The sequence below is a fragment of the Pongo pygmaeus genome, chromosome 1 (assembly GCF_028885625.2).
Source record: "Pongo pygmaeus isolate AG05252 chromosome 1, NHGRI_mPonPyg2-v2.0_pri, whole genome shotgun sequence".
Taxonomy (NCBI): Eukaryota; Metazoa; Chordata; class Mammalia; order Primates; family Hominidae; genus Pongo; species Pongo pygmaeus.
Window position 1 is genome coordinate 5,243,535 of NC_072373.2, and position 14,275 is coordinate 5,257,809.

A 14,275-nucleotide genomic window follows, 5' to 3' on the forward strand; every position below is an offset into this window, starting at 1 on the left:
TTTCTGTAGCCCAGAGTCCTGTGGGAGGGAGAGAACTTGCCTGGAGCCATCTGGAGTTGCACCTATGAGACTTTCTCCCAGAGGGGTGAGAAGACTCCAATAGGACTGAAGAAACTAAAGCTGAGGGGCCATCAGGAGCGCCGGCTGAAGGTAAGGGTGCATTACCCACATCACAGAGATTGCAGTTAGGGTAGCCCAGAAGCAACTCTCCGAAAAGCCCCTGGACAGCTAGCATGAAGCACATGCCGGCAGACTCATGGGCGTGCTACCTGTATGGAATACAGGCTTGTGTACTTGGCTTAATGCTCTGCTCTCAAAGTTTTAAATTCTTAACTCTTCTCCAGCAAGGGGCCCAGCATTTTCATTATGCACTGGGCCTTGCAAATCGGGTAGCTGGTTCTGTGTGCTAGGCTGAGAGAGTGCAAAGCTGGCTGACAACAGTACCAGCTGGGTGAGAACTGTTTTGTCCTTCACCCAGAGACTGACTTGTGGAGTGGAAGAGGAAAATAAGATAGAGAAATAGAGAAGCTGAGCCCGCCTGCTTTCCCCACTACAAAGTTTGAATTCTAAATCAAATTCAGAGCTTTGATTCAAATCCAATTACTGAATCGAGATAGTGTTTGCAATTTAAAATGGTCATAGTTCTGTCTAGTCAACAGAAGAATTCTGAGACTTATTTTCTCCTACTATAAAAAGCCAGTATTATTTAACAAAATAGCACAGAATCAACAATTGAAGGACTTCATAGAGGGTTAAAATAGTGAGATGTAGATTTGAAACTTTTCAGTTAATTGTGAAAGTGTTTTGATTGGCAGAAGAAACTGTGTTTTAAAATGGATGGGGAAACTTTCTGGAACAGGACAGTATTTACATGAGATAACCGAGGAAGAAGTTGACGTAATTATCCAGGTGAAGGTTGGAAATTTACTGTTGTTATTTCACTGCTAGCTGTTGCATGGGAAAGTCCAATCCCCATAGAGCCGATTCAGAAACAACTAGAAATGCGCACCACCTCAGGAAGTTAACATTACATACTAAAATGAGGCTGTAGGATTCTAATATGTATTAATTTATCGCATACCACGATTCTGCTGCACAGCTAGGAATAATAATTGTGTATGCTTGTTGCTTTGGAATTAGAACATGAATTCTAGCTCAATGCTCCACAAGCAGTTATTTATTCGTGGTCAGTAACTTTTTGTGACCCAAGTGTCCTGAAATATTAAATGTAACGTCCAGAGACTGCTTAAGTTGCTAACAGATTTAGCTGTCTGACAATGAGAATATGAATGAAAAAAATTCATTCATACTCTAATAACATAGCAAAAAATAAAACCTAAGAACAAAATAAGAGGGAGGTTTCCACGGGGCTTTAAGTATCCCAGATTCACACAGCACCAGATTAGTGATATTTCTGGCCCTTGGCTACGCTCATATGTTCTTGTACTGGCAGCTGGCCTGTGCCTTAAGAAAGACATTAGGACTTCGGGAGGCTGAGGTGGGCGGATCACGAGGTCAGGAGATCGAGACCATCCTGGCCAACATGGGGAAACCCCATCTCTACTAAAAATACAAAAATTAGCTGGGCGTGGTGGCGGGCGCCTGTAATCCCAGCTACTCGGGAGGCTGAGGCAGGAGAATCGCTTGAACCCAGGAGGTGAAGGTTGCAGTGAGCCGAGATCATGCCACTGCACTCCAGCGTGGTGACAGAACAAGACTCTGTCTAAAAAAAAAAAAAAAAAAAAAAACAGACAGACAGACATCAGGGAAAGGGAGAAAAAGACAATTAGCACTGATAACTATTGTAATAAACTGTATGCCTTAGTCAGTTCGGGATGCTATAAGAAAAATATCACAGACTGGGAGGCTTAACCAACAGAAATTTAAGCTATACTCTTTTAGAAATTGTTCTATTAATCATCTAGGATATATTCACTAATTACAGCTGTAGACTTAACGTGGTTATTTCAGAACCAACTGTGGCAGAGAGTGCCAATACAGATTTTTGTATTTGTTTGTAGCAGCTATTGTTAGTTTAACATAAATATATTCACATTTATGATAAAGGAATCTTAGCTTGCTGACCACTCACTGTGTTTTAGATACTAATATTTCATAAAATTTAATTCACATAAGTTGTTGAAGTAGTTGTAACTGCCATTTCACAAATAAGGAAATATAAGGCTTAGAAAAATTAAGCAACTTGCCTGAGATGAGACAAACTATGCAGAGAGAGGATTTGAACTCTGGTCTGCAAGTCTCCAAAGCACTTTTATGTTCTTTCCAACAAATCACTTTACATCCCAAGAGGAAAACTATATAAACTGTACATAGTACACAGATTTATTAGAGCCTTCATTAGAACATTAGAACATGCATTTCTTCCACAAACAGGTATTCTGTGTCTGCTTTGTTCCAGGCCCTCTCCTAGGATGACACACCCTTTCTATTAAGACAGAAGAGCAGTCACTTCATTTTTGTTATGTGATGCCCTGGTCTGAATTTTTGTGTTTCCCCAAATTCATAGATTGAAATCCTAACTTCCAAAGTGTGTTAGTAGATGGGGCCTTTGGGAGGTGATTAAGTCATGAGGGTTTGAGCCCTCAAGAATGGGATTAGTGCCCTTATAAAAGAGGCTCAAGATGGCTGGGAACATTAACTCATGCTTGTAGTCTCAGCTACTCAGGAGGCTGAGGCAGGAGGGTTGCCTGAGCCTAGGAGTTCCTGGCTACAGTGAGCTATGATCATGCCACTGCACTCCAGCCTGGGTGACAGAATGAGACCCTGTCTCTAAATAAAGAAAGAAAGAAAGAAAGAAAGAAAAAGAAAAAGAGGTCCAAGAGAGTTCCCTCATTCTTTCTAAAATGTGAAGACACAGCAAGAAGTCACCATCTACAAACCAGGAAACAGAACCCTCTTTAGACACCAAATCTGCTGGTGCCTTGATCTTGGACGTCCCAGCCTCCAGAACTGTGAGAAATAAATTTCTGTTCTTTATAAGCTACCTAGTTCATGGTATTTTGTTATAGTAGCCTGAATGGACTAAGACATTAGATGCTCTGAAATTCTAAATATCCTTCCAGTTTTAGTTACTCCCAAGAAATGGGGGAAGTACCAAGAAATAGCTCAGTATCAAACCTAGTCATTGGTAGTAAAGAAGAATGAACACTTTTCTTAAAATGCATAAATAACTAATACTGAGAAATGTTAATCTTAAGAATATTTGGTGTAATAAAGAATGAAGGCTTTCTTTGCAAAATTTAGGAGGGACATTCCCAGGGATGAACATGCTGGCTGCACTCCATATTACTGGATGTGATGACAAAATAGGGAAGAAATCTAGCACACACTCTGTACGGAGTACCGACATACCACAATCGGCAGATTCTACCAAATTCATACCGGCATAGTCTAAGAGAAAGAACAACGTTATTTAAATAAATAATATCCCTAATTAATAGTAATTCAATAATAAAATCAAACAGGCTTTTATTATGGAAACTTATGAAACTACTATAGTCCACAAGCAAAAATAGAACAGAAATAAAAACTTATAATTCTTCAAATACATGAAGCCGAGAGTATATAATCCATTCTCACATACTGAATTTTAGGGTTTAATCCACCTAAGATTTAATGCAATCTGACCAGACTGGGAGAAATATTTTGAGGTAGTATGGCTCATAAGACACATTCAGTTCTCGTAAATATATTGATGTTAAATTTGGGAACAAATGAACATCTCACTGATAAGAGATATCTAGTAATTCAGTAATTCCGGATACTCCAACTCTCAAAAGTCAAGTATTTAAAGTTTCAGACACTCTTTTTAGTGCTGGTGTCATAAGGGACTATTTTCTTAAAAACAAAAAGCAAGTTGGGGTACTATGGAATAAAAATATGACCCACTTTTGTGTTTTACAGCAAGAAACCTGTAACCCAATAATTTTACCAATAGTGACTGTGAGAGGTTTGATAATTATGGGAATACGTTATGTACATTTTATAGATAAAACGAAAATAGGACAGTCTGTTTATTCATCAGCTCATAGCATGCTGGGAAGTATGGCAAAAGGGGAAAGGCATGGTGCAGGACTTTCTCTCAGACGGACTGTGTTATCTTAAAATGGCAAATTTTGCTCCAGGGTGGTCAGGGAAACAAGTTTCCCTTACAAACGGAGAAAACTGACTTTTTAAAAAACCCTTTTATTTGGTTTCCTACTCCTGTCCACAATCCCAACAGATGCGCAGTTCATAAAAGATGTGAACCTGGAAGTATAAATATTAATACCACAGAGTATGTAAATACCAGGGGGCTACAGTATAAGAAAGTGACTACCATCAGAGAGTCGTCAAGACATAGAAAAGCAGAGAATGAAGTGCATGTCAGGAGGAACTCTTCTGCAGAAAGAAGACACAGACATTAACAAAAATGTTGCAATGGGAGAAAACAGGTACATCAACAAGGCTAGAGCCACGTGGCGGGATAATAGGGATGCTGGCCAGGTGTTTCCAGAAGCGACAAAACTTGTAAACTTTTATAATTTTCTGAAGTGCGCTGCATGGTAAAATATGGTCATTGTGCAAAAAAGTGTCCCCAATGCAGTCTCAGGAGTCACTGACTTCAAAATAAAGAAACGGTCTCTTCGTAGTAAATGTAGTACCTCGTGGCTTTCCCAAAGTCATTGAAAACGAATATCCCTAAAAAGGGTGTGATTTTAAGAGTGAATTACGATCCGCCCGCAATCTGTGTACCGTGTGTGGACGAATGCTTGCAGCGAGCGGTGCGGAAGGCTGTTTGGAGAGGTGTTCTTGGTCTGCCGTGGTCTCCTGGGATAGTCAGAAATGATTCGTGCTACGGACTGACCCGGGTTCCCTCTTCCCCGAGGTGCAGGGGGTGGGGTCGGCTCCTGGACGGCTCCGCGCTCTCCGGTTCCTTCCTCATTGGGCACCGCCCACCTCGTGGGCTTCCAGGTGCGAGCCCTCGCGCCGGGCCCATCTCCCCGAGGGGCCGCGGCGGGCTGGAGGAGACGCCTGGGGCCTGGCGGCGCGCGCGTCCGCGGCCAGGGCGGGTGGGTGGATGCGCCGAGGAAGCGGCTGGGCGAGGAGCCTCCGCTCCCGGGCCTCGGGTGCCCGCCAAGGGCCACGCGGGCGAGGGGGAAACCCAGAACTTCCCGCCCGGGAGCGACTGCCCCCGCTCCCGGCTCTGGCTGGCTAGGGGGATGTTCTCGCGAGAGGAGAGGGGGCGCGGGGCGCCGCGGGTTTGGGGGCGCGGGGAAGCCTGAGGACGAGGGCCGGGCAGGGAGGGGAGCAGAGGCGGCGGGCAGGGCCGGGGACGCGGGGAAGCCGCTCCCGCCAGTCGCCGAGAGCCAGCCCCTGACGTCAGGAGTTTTCCTCAAAGTCAACAACAAGCCCCGCGGCGGCGGCGAGAACCGATCGGCGGCGGCCCCGAGCGGGAGGAAGAAGGGGGCGGGGAGGCGGCGGGGGTCCCCTCAGCGAGGCGCAGCCCGGGAGGAGGCCGCAGACCCCCTTCCTGCGCCGGGCGCGCCCCGGGGCCCAGAGCCGCCGCCCCGCCGGCGTGACCCGGCCCCCGCCCGAGCGGTGTTTTCTGGTGATGAATTTGTAGCCGATATCCGATTCCCATGTAGAGTCTCCGCCTCCTCCTCTCCCCGCCGCCGCCCTCTCTCCTCCCTCCCCCTCCCGCCGCCGCCGCCGCCGCCGCCTCCCGCTCCAGCTCCGCGGCCCGGCCCGGCCGGCTCCCTCCCTCCCTCCCCTGCAGCCCTTCGATTGCCCTCCCGCCGGCCGCACCGGGCTCCAGGAGGCCAGAGGCTCTGTGGGGTGGGGGGAGGACAGGAGGGGAGGAGGAGGGAGGGGGGACCCCCGAGTCGCCCCCTCTCCTCCCCCCGCCCCCCCCGGCTCCATCCTCCGCCGCCGCCCGAGCAGCTGCGGGGCCGCAGCCGCCGCCGCCGCCGTTGCAGGTAACAGCCACCGCCCCCACTCTTGCCCCCTCCCCGCCTGGCCTCCACTCCCTCCGGGCCCCGGGCCCCGGTCCGCCCTCCCTGCCTCCCTCAGGCGGGGGATGGCGGCGGGGTGGGGTGAGGCGGGGGCTTCTGGGTTGTCACCGCGCCGGGGGCGTGGGCGGGGGCTGGGTCACCGGAGGCTTCGGGTGTGGGTGTGGAGGCCGGGGGATGCCCAGCGCGGTTGACACTGACACCCCCCGCTTTCCGGGGGAAGCTGGGGGGCGGCGGTGCGCAGCGGGCCGGGGGAGGGGTGTTCCCGGCCTAGCGGTACCGTCTGTGTCTGGGCTGCCCCGGCCCGGCGCCTGCTGTCTCTGCGCAACTCTCGCTCCTTCCCCTCGCCCCTCCCCGCCCGGGCCGCGCGGCATGGGGAGGGGGCGCCCGCCTGGACCGGGGGCGGCGGCGAGGTTATATAACGCGTGGAGCGCCGGTGTCAATGTGTTTGGGTTGGGGGGAGGGAGCCGTCTGTCGCGCGCCCTGGCGCTGAGGCTGTCTGCGCGTGGGGTGGGGTGAAGGCGAGGATGCACAGGCGTCCCCGGGGTCTCCTTCTTTCCCCCACCCTTCCCCGCCACTGGCGCGCAGGAAAAGACGGCACTGGTGGGGTGGGGGGTGTGTGTGGGAGGTGGGTAACGTGCTTGTCTGTGTTTTTAATAGTAGTGGGGTTTTGATCCGCTTGGGAGTTGTGTGCTAAGAATAGAAATGTGCGGAAGATGCTGGGTTTGGCTGATCCAGTGATGCTGTCGCTGCTGTCGGCGGCGGCAGCTCTGGCTGCAAGTAAACAAACCAGCCTCTTCCTTGTCCACCTCCTCCGGCGCATCGGTCCGCATCAGCCATGATGCCGGTGGGGCCCTTCAGAGCCCAAAGTTGAAGCCTAGCTGGTTGCTGTGTTGACCCTGACGCCGAGGCGGGGTCACCATCCCTTGTTTGGGATTTCCCGGGAATCTACAGTTAGCCTAGAGATAAAGAATCTCGTTGGGGCCAGGTTTTTCCAATACCGGTATTTACTGTTTATGTTCTGAAAGCAGGGGAAATGCTTACCCACAAGTCAAAGCTGGGATGCTCACATTTCTTCCATCAAAATAATGTTTTTATGAAAATAAAACCAACTCATTTCACCAATGTGGCATTTTGGTTGAAAGCCTGGTAGTTTGCAATTGATGAAGTTTCCAAATAGAAAGTCAACAGTGAAACCTATGTATCTATAGTGGGTAATTTCTAGCTATAATAAAGTGTTCACACTTTGATTTTAGTTGAGGCTAAAGTATAAAATAATGGCTTTTTGTAGTTAATACATTGGCAGTTGTCTCAAGTCAACAGTTTAGACATGTGTTCCATATTTGATAAAGCATGGTCATATATATCTTTTAGTAGAACTATAAATCACTAGGCAACTACTGGGTTTTGTCAGTGTTTGAAGCTGACAAATGAGTGAAACTCATTGGTTTAGGTTATGTATTTACTTAGGAAACCGAAGGTGGAAGAGTCTAATTAATAAAGAAAAGATGGTGTAGGAAATGAAGATTAGTCTTCAGAACTTGAGTATCACTTGCAAAATATGTATAAACGAATACACACATTCCAGGAGGTGGTTGTCTAAAACATGAAAATATTTTATAATTAAAATAGCAACTTATTACTGAGTTACTAGTTTTCCAAGGTTTATGACTTAATGCACAATTATATGCAAGATATATATCCAGACTGTAATTGTTTTCCTTTTGCCAGTACATTATCTTGACTTGGAAAGTTTACCAAGGAGATAGTACTTGAAAGTTTACAGGGAGATGGTACTTGAAGATCTTTTTGTTTTCCTTACTGGGGTTGACCCCAATATCTTTGATTGGCTTGAAGTTCCAGTTTTAAAGTGAGGGAGGACAAATATTACGTGAATGAGACAATGTTGAAATTTAGATGAATGTAGGGTTTTAGTTTTCAGTTGTGTGTTTGCATTGTGGATTTGCAGCATGTTTTCTTACAGCGTTTTAAAAATAGTCCAAAGTAATCCTGCAAAAATTGTGAAATTATTATTTGTATTCATTTGGTTTTCTTTCCATAATTATTACTGGAGTGAATTGTTTTCCAATTTAAAATTAATTTTTGGCTTAATAATCTTGACATCGACTCTAAGTTGTATATGTCAGAGTACTTTAAGGTTTTGCTTTGGACTTTTAAAAAATTAATTTTATAGCTGTAAAATATTTTAAATAAGATTATATTTAACAAATACTGGAGTGAACTGTGTGCTGGTTTAATTAAAAACTTTTAATATTTACATTTCATTCAGAAAATCGCTGTCAGAAGGAATTTGTTTTCAGAATCACTGCAAATCTAAATAAATGTGTTGATTAAACTTACTAGGGAGCAAATGAACTTAGCATAGAGACTTGTGGAAAGTAAGGACTTATTTTTTAAACTGTAGCTTTTGTTGTAAACATATGAGAAATTTTCTCATAAAAATTCAGTGGAAATTTCCAGCTATCTGCGTTTCTTTAAAATGAGGAACCTGTTTTACAAATTGATTTTGTGGAAGTTTAGCCTTTACTTAAACTTTGTGTATTTTTGTGAAAAGATAGCTATGCTTTCTTTTGTTATGATATCTTTTAGTTCAAGAATTTGTCCTTGGGAAGATAAGGCAATCACTGTTAACAACTTGTTAGTTGGATGCTTAGCATGATTTGATAGGAGCTTGTCTTTATAGTGTGATTAAGTTTGAAGTGTTAAAAAGAAAAATTTAAAACTATCTTAGATTTGAGCAACAAAATGCAAGAACTGAAAAACCATTTTCATTTTGTTTTGAGCAAATCAGTCTTGTGATCTGACTGGCATTTTTATTTTTAAGTTAATATGCATTAATAATACAATTAATTTTTGTTAGAAGATTTGTGTTACTCCAGCTTTCAGCATGTGCATCAGTATTTTAAATCCTGGTCACACAGCATACCTTCTTTTGAAAGATAGTCTTGAATCTTCGACAACAAATACTTTGTCCTGATCTTTTACATGTGATAGGATTAGATTCAGTTTAGAGTTCATGCTAACCAATGCCTGGTAAGCAGTTGCCATGTGCCAGGCACTGTTCTATGTGCTTTACCTGTATTCATTTAATCTTTCAAACAACCCCTGCTACACTTTTGAAAGTGGTTTTCACATAAGAAAAACTTATTGTGGCATTCTAAAAATACCTTTTATTTAAACTTTCCTAATTCTGCAACATTTCTAGTGTTTTTCTTAACTTGTTTGTACCTATTATTAGAGTTAACAGTGACAATTCTAAATTTGCATAATTTGGTACAATAATTTCCATAGCATCAAGTTAATAAAAGTGTATTGACTGGCCCATTAACATCCCCTTTCATTTGTTTAAAATGCCAAATTAAATAACTCAAATGTTTACATATTTTATTATAGCATCATAGTCTTTCATCAAATTAGATGTAAACTCATTTTGTCTGCCAAGTAATCTTTGAATACTAATGGGTAGATAAAATTAATATATGCTTCTTGACTTGTTGATGTGTTTTTTAGTTCTGTTTCTTTTCAGTACTCTATCACCAACTACAGATATTTCTCATTTCTAAATATTATGAGGGGAAAGTAAAAAGATTTACTAGAAGAAAACACTAGAATTTCAAATGATAATTTTTCTTCCCTATATTAGATAATTCCTATATATATATGGATGGATTTAAACAAATTTATAATTAGGGAGATTCCCAAGACAGATTTTAGGAGGATTTTATGTGTATATTGGTATCTGTATTAGAAAGCCTCTGACTATATTTGGGGGACTAGGGGATGGGAGGGGAAGGAGGACAGTATTTTTCCAATAACGGAGCTTAGCCCAAATTTTGTCTTAGTTGAAATGCTGTTTGAATGTTTTATCTTCCAATTATCAAACTTTTGAGGACATGAACTATGTATGTATAATCATGTCTTTCACTTATGATGCCATCCGTAGATTTTAACTTGCAGAATCATAAATATTAGCTCTGGAAGAGCTATAAAGCTATTCAGAGTTCATCTAATGCTACACTTTCATTTTTATGGCTCCGGAAACTGAGGCACAGATAATTAAAGTGACCTTATACAGCATCACTCTGGGTGGGGCAGGGACTCAAGTTTCTTGGTCTTTCTGGTGCTCTTCCTAATACACCATTGTGATGAACCTTGTTATGGGATTCCATACCTGTTGGGTAGCTCAGTTTAATCTGGGGGTAAATTCTGTCAAGCTGATTCTTGGTGTTTCATGGACCGTATATCAATTGCATTTTATATGTATGGATGGATTTTTAAAAATTTATAATTAGGCTCCCAAGACAGATTTTAAAATGATTTTACATGTATATTAGAAAAATATGGCCAACTGTGCAACCAAATTCTTTTTCTTTTTCTTTTTTTTCTTTTGAGACAGGTTCTCACTGTGTCACCCAGGCATGGTCACCACTCAGCATAGCCTAGACTTCCTGGGCTCAGGTGATCCTCCCACCTCAGCCTCCTGAGTAGCTGGGACTACAGGTGCCTGCCACCACTCCCAGCTAATTTTTGTATTTTTTGTAGAGATGGGTTTTGCCATGTTGCCCAGGCTGGTTGTGAACTCCTGGGCTCAAGTGATCTGCCCGCTTCAGCCTCCCAAACTGCTAGGATTACAGGCGTGTGCCACTGTGCCTGGCCACCTGAAATTCTTTTAGTAGCAGTTCCCAACCTGTCCATGGTATTATAGATGCCTTCACATAGAGGCAGCCTACTCTTTACATGAGAAATGGAGGGAATAATTTATCAATAGCTTGTTCAGTGATTTAGGTAAAATAGGAATCTAATAAGCATTTTTCTATTAGTTTCAAATTAAAATATTAAGTATATCATGCAGTGCAAGTTGCTTTTTTATTTTTAATAACGGACATGTTGATTGAAATGGCACTCAGATGCCCTAAACAGGAGTAGGGAAACGGCCAAGAAAATGCTTCATGTTTTTGTAGAAATGTTTTAAAGTTAATAAAATTGATTTTTCAGAATTGGCAGTTTGGAAGAACTGATAACGTTGTTTGAAAGTAGGAATTTTGCCTATTCAGGTATTTTGCCATATTCTGAACCTCAGTGAAGTTATCTATAGAAAGAGCTTTAAGAAAATCCCACAAAGTGCTCTTAAGAGAGAAAAGATATCCAAAGTATATAGTTTATGTGTCTCACTTTCTCTATATGATGTGTTTTTTAACAGGATAACAACTCTGAAAATAAGGACAGACTGCCTTGGAATTATTTGAAGTGTAGAGCAAATTGCCTTGAATTTCCTTTCCATTTCAGAATGTTTCTTGTCCCTCATATCCTTCTAAAAGTTTGATATAGCCCTATGTATTTGTTATGGTACATATTAGTTTCACTTACTTCTTGAAATCAGAAAATGCCACAGAATTATATTGTGGTTACCCTTGACCATCATTTGTTTGCAACAGTCTGTTGTATTTGAACTTCAGATGTCCTTTACTAATTCACTTTGGCTATCATATATAAAGAATATTAAAAAATTGTGGGGAGCAAATACATTCTACATAGTATTAATTACACAGAGATTAGAGAAAGTTGTATTATTGAATTGTATTCTGGCTTTTAACTTAGAAATTAACTTATAGGAAACTATTAACCTATGAATTTTGTCCTTATTCATAAAAAACAGAGTTGTTGGGAGACTTAGCTTTATGTTAACCTACTTTTAGTCTTCTGTTATTTCATTTGTGATGCTTTAGTTATATTTAATTTTTAATTTATTTAAAAACATTTTACTTTTTGGACTTTTGAAAAATCTGATAAAGAAAAAATGTTCAGAACTATTTGCAAATGTTAATTACATGTTTTTGAGAGTTCATATTATGTTACTTGGTAGAAAGCATACCAAATTGATAGAAGACTTGAAGGTAGTCACTTTTTTTTTTTTTTACCTGTTGCTAACTTATTGTAACTAGGGGAAGTAATGTTATTATTAGTTGGTCACAGGTTCAAAATTGTGGCTGTAATAACTATGGCACAGATTTGTTTTTTAGAGTCAAATGAATTGATATATGTGAAAACTCTTTGATAAGTTACAAGTTTGGAAAAGATTTTTAAAGAAACCACTTAGTTTTACTTACCTCTCTGTAATAATCCTTCTCACAGAGTAGACAATCAATACATATTTATTGACTGAATAAGTATATGTATGTTACAAATTTTTTGAGTTAATATTTTCAAAAGATGTTTGAAGTAGTTTACTTTTTGCTTAAAATTGAATGGCTGGTTACTATAAGCAAACACGTATCTTTTACAAATTCTTAAAAGTATCATTAAGAAAATATGCCATTCTTTCCCATTTTTCTTCCCATAATTGATAATTTTGGTTAGATTAATGCTATAATATATATCGATATATTATAAACGTATCTTTTTTACCATTTTTTTTGAGATCAAGTTTCAACTTCAAACAAAACCACCATCAGTACTATAAATATATTATCAATATGTTATTATCAATATATTGATATGTATTTATAGTACTATATATTTATAGTACTGATGGTGGTTTTGTTTGAAGTTGAAACTTGATCTCAACAAAAATGGTGAAAAAGATAACGTTTATTGTGTTCTAGTCCTTGTAATTAATGGAGGTCTGTAGGAAACATATCTTAAGGAATAGGGCAGAGTATTTATTATAATTTAAATTATAATTTCTATATAAGTGCTTTTTTAATGTTTAAATTCAGTTTTATTTTTAAGATGGCTTAAGACCATTCTCTCTGCTGATTTATATTTGTTTGCTTAGCCTGTTCTTTGTTAGTTATCTAAGGCTGCATCTTCATCATTCATCCACTCATTGATTTGTTCCATATTTGCCGGCATCGCGTAAGTGCTAGGCACTGTCAGATTGCTTTACTAAATTATAATGTGATTGAATGAAGTAAAATATGCAAAATGTTTTGTAAATTATAAAATGATGTTCAAATGCCATTACTATTATCATCAAATTCTCAAGCAGTCAGTTCTGAATGAAGATACCTTTAGTGTAATTGTTTTGTGTAAAATCTAAATGGAATCTGTCAAGAATTTTGTGTGAAACTTTATAAGAATGGGAAGAATTAAATTAGCAATGAAATGTTTAATGCAATAAGCTAAAAAGAGAAACCAAATTTTGTTATAGTTCGTTGGATGGAACACATTTGTAGAAAAGTTAGGACTGTAGAAGGAGGTGAACTTTTGTCTACCCTTGGAAACAGATGACAAAGTTCCAGCTCATCTTGTGGATTACTGTTTTTAGTTAATATGGAAGACTGAATGGGACAGTGTATATGCTGTGGTGCAGGAGTGTTGCTGCTGTAGGAAAATTAAAGAACATGGTTTGCTGCTTACTAGTCAATATAATTGTTTATTTCTAACTTATTGATCATAATTCCAGAGTAGTGTACCTGTGACATCTTTTAAGTTATTTTCAAAGAATGTATCATTTTAGCCGGTAAAGACCCAGGAGCAATTTTTAAAGCTGAAAATTATGGGTAATATTTGATAATAGTTTTAAGTGAAAATGGGTAAAGCCATCTCTATAACGTATGCTTGGGTTCACTGCCTCTGATGAAGATTGTAAATTCTGTCCTGTTGATTTAACATACATCTTAACAGTTTAATCTTACACATATGAGCACTGATAAAAAAAAATTTATCTAAAGCACTAGTTTTTAGAAACAGTTTTGTTATAAAAGAAAATTCATTGATTTTTGGGTTGGTCTGGATATTTCAGTGTATCGTTTTATACTGAAGAAGTAATGTGAGTGTAAATAGCATATGCCTGGTTGTCTGGTCCTGGTTGGCCATTTGGTGACTGTTTGATCTTGGGCAAGTTACTTCATCTGTCTTGGTCTCTGTTTCTTCAGCTATAAAATGATGGTCCCTCCGGCTTTAATATTCTGATAATAAAATGTTCACTTCAAAATACAGAATCAATTTTGAAAATTTTTTAGTGTTCTTTAAAAAGATACTGTAATACAAGCCATTTTAATAGGAAAGCATGTATTTTGTATATGTTTATTGGATATGTATTATTTTTGTTGTTACTAAGTATTACCCTGACCTCTCTCTGCCGTTCCCACTCCAGGAGTGGAAAGACCTGAGTTGTCTCTTACTCATATTATATAGTTTTTAGTACAAAACCAGGAATGCTCCTAATAGAGGTTGAGCCCCTTGCTCAACACCAGCAAAGTATTACCAAAGAGAAGGGCAGCAGTGCAGCTCTTCTGGAG

At 40.7% G+C, this 14,275-nt stretch overlaps 1 protein-coding gene across 2 annotated transcripts in view; it reads left to right on the forward strand.

The window, feature by feature from the left end:
• Positions 1-4,956: 4,956 nt before the first annotated feature.
• The window catches only part of AKT3 (AKT serine/threonine kinase 3), a 365,144-nt gene continuing 355,825 nt past the window's right edge, over positions 4,957-14,275 (forward strand). The window contains exon 1 of one of the 2 annotated variants that reach the window (XM_054501224.2): positions 4,957-4,974. The gene's annotated coding sequence lies outside the window, so the exon portion shown is untranslated. Of the gene's footprint in view, positions 4,975-5,853; positions 5,979-14,275 lie in introns of those variants that run through there. The other variant, XM_063668069.1, reaches the window with a different exon arrangement.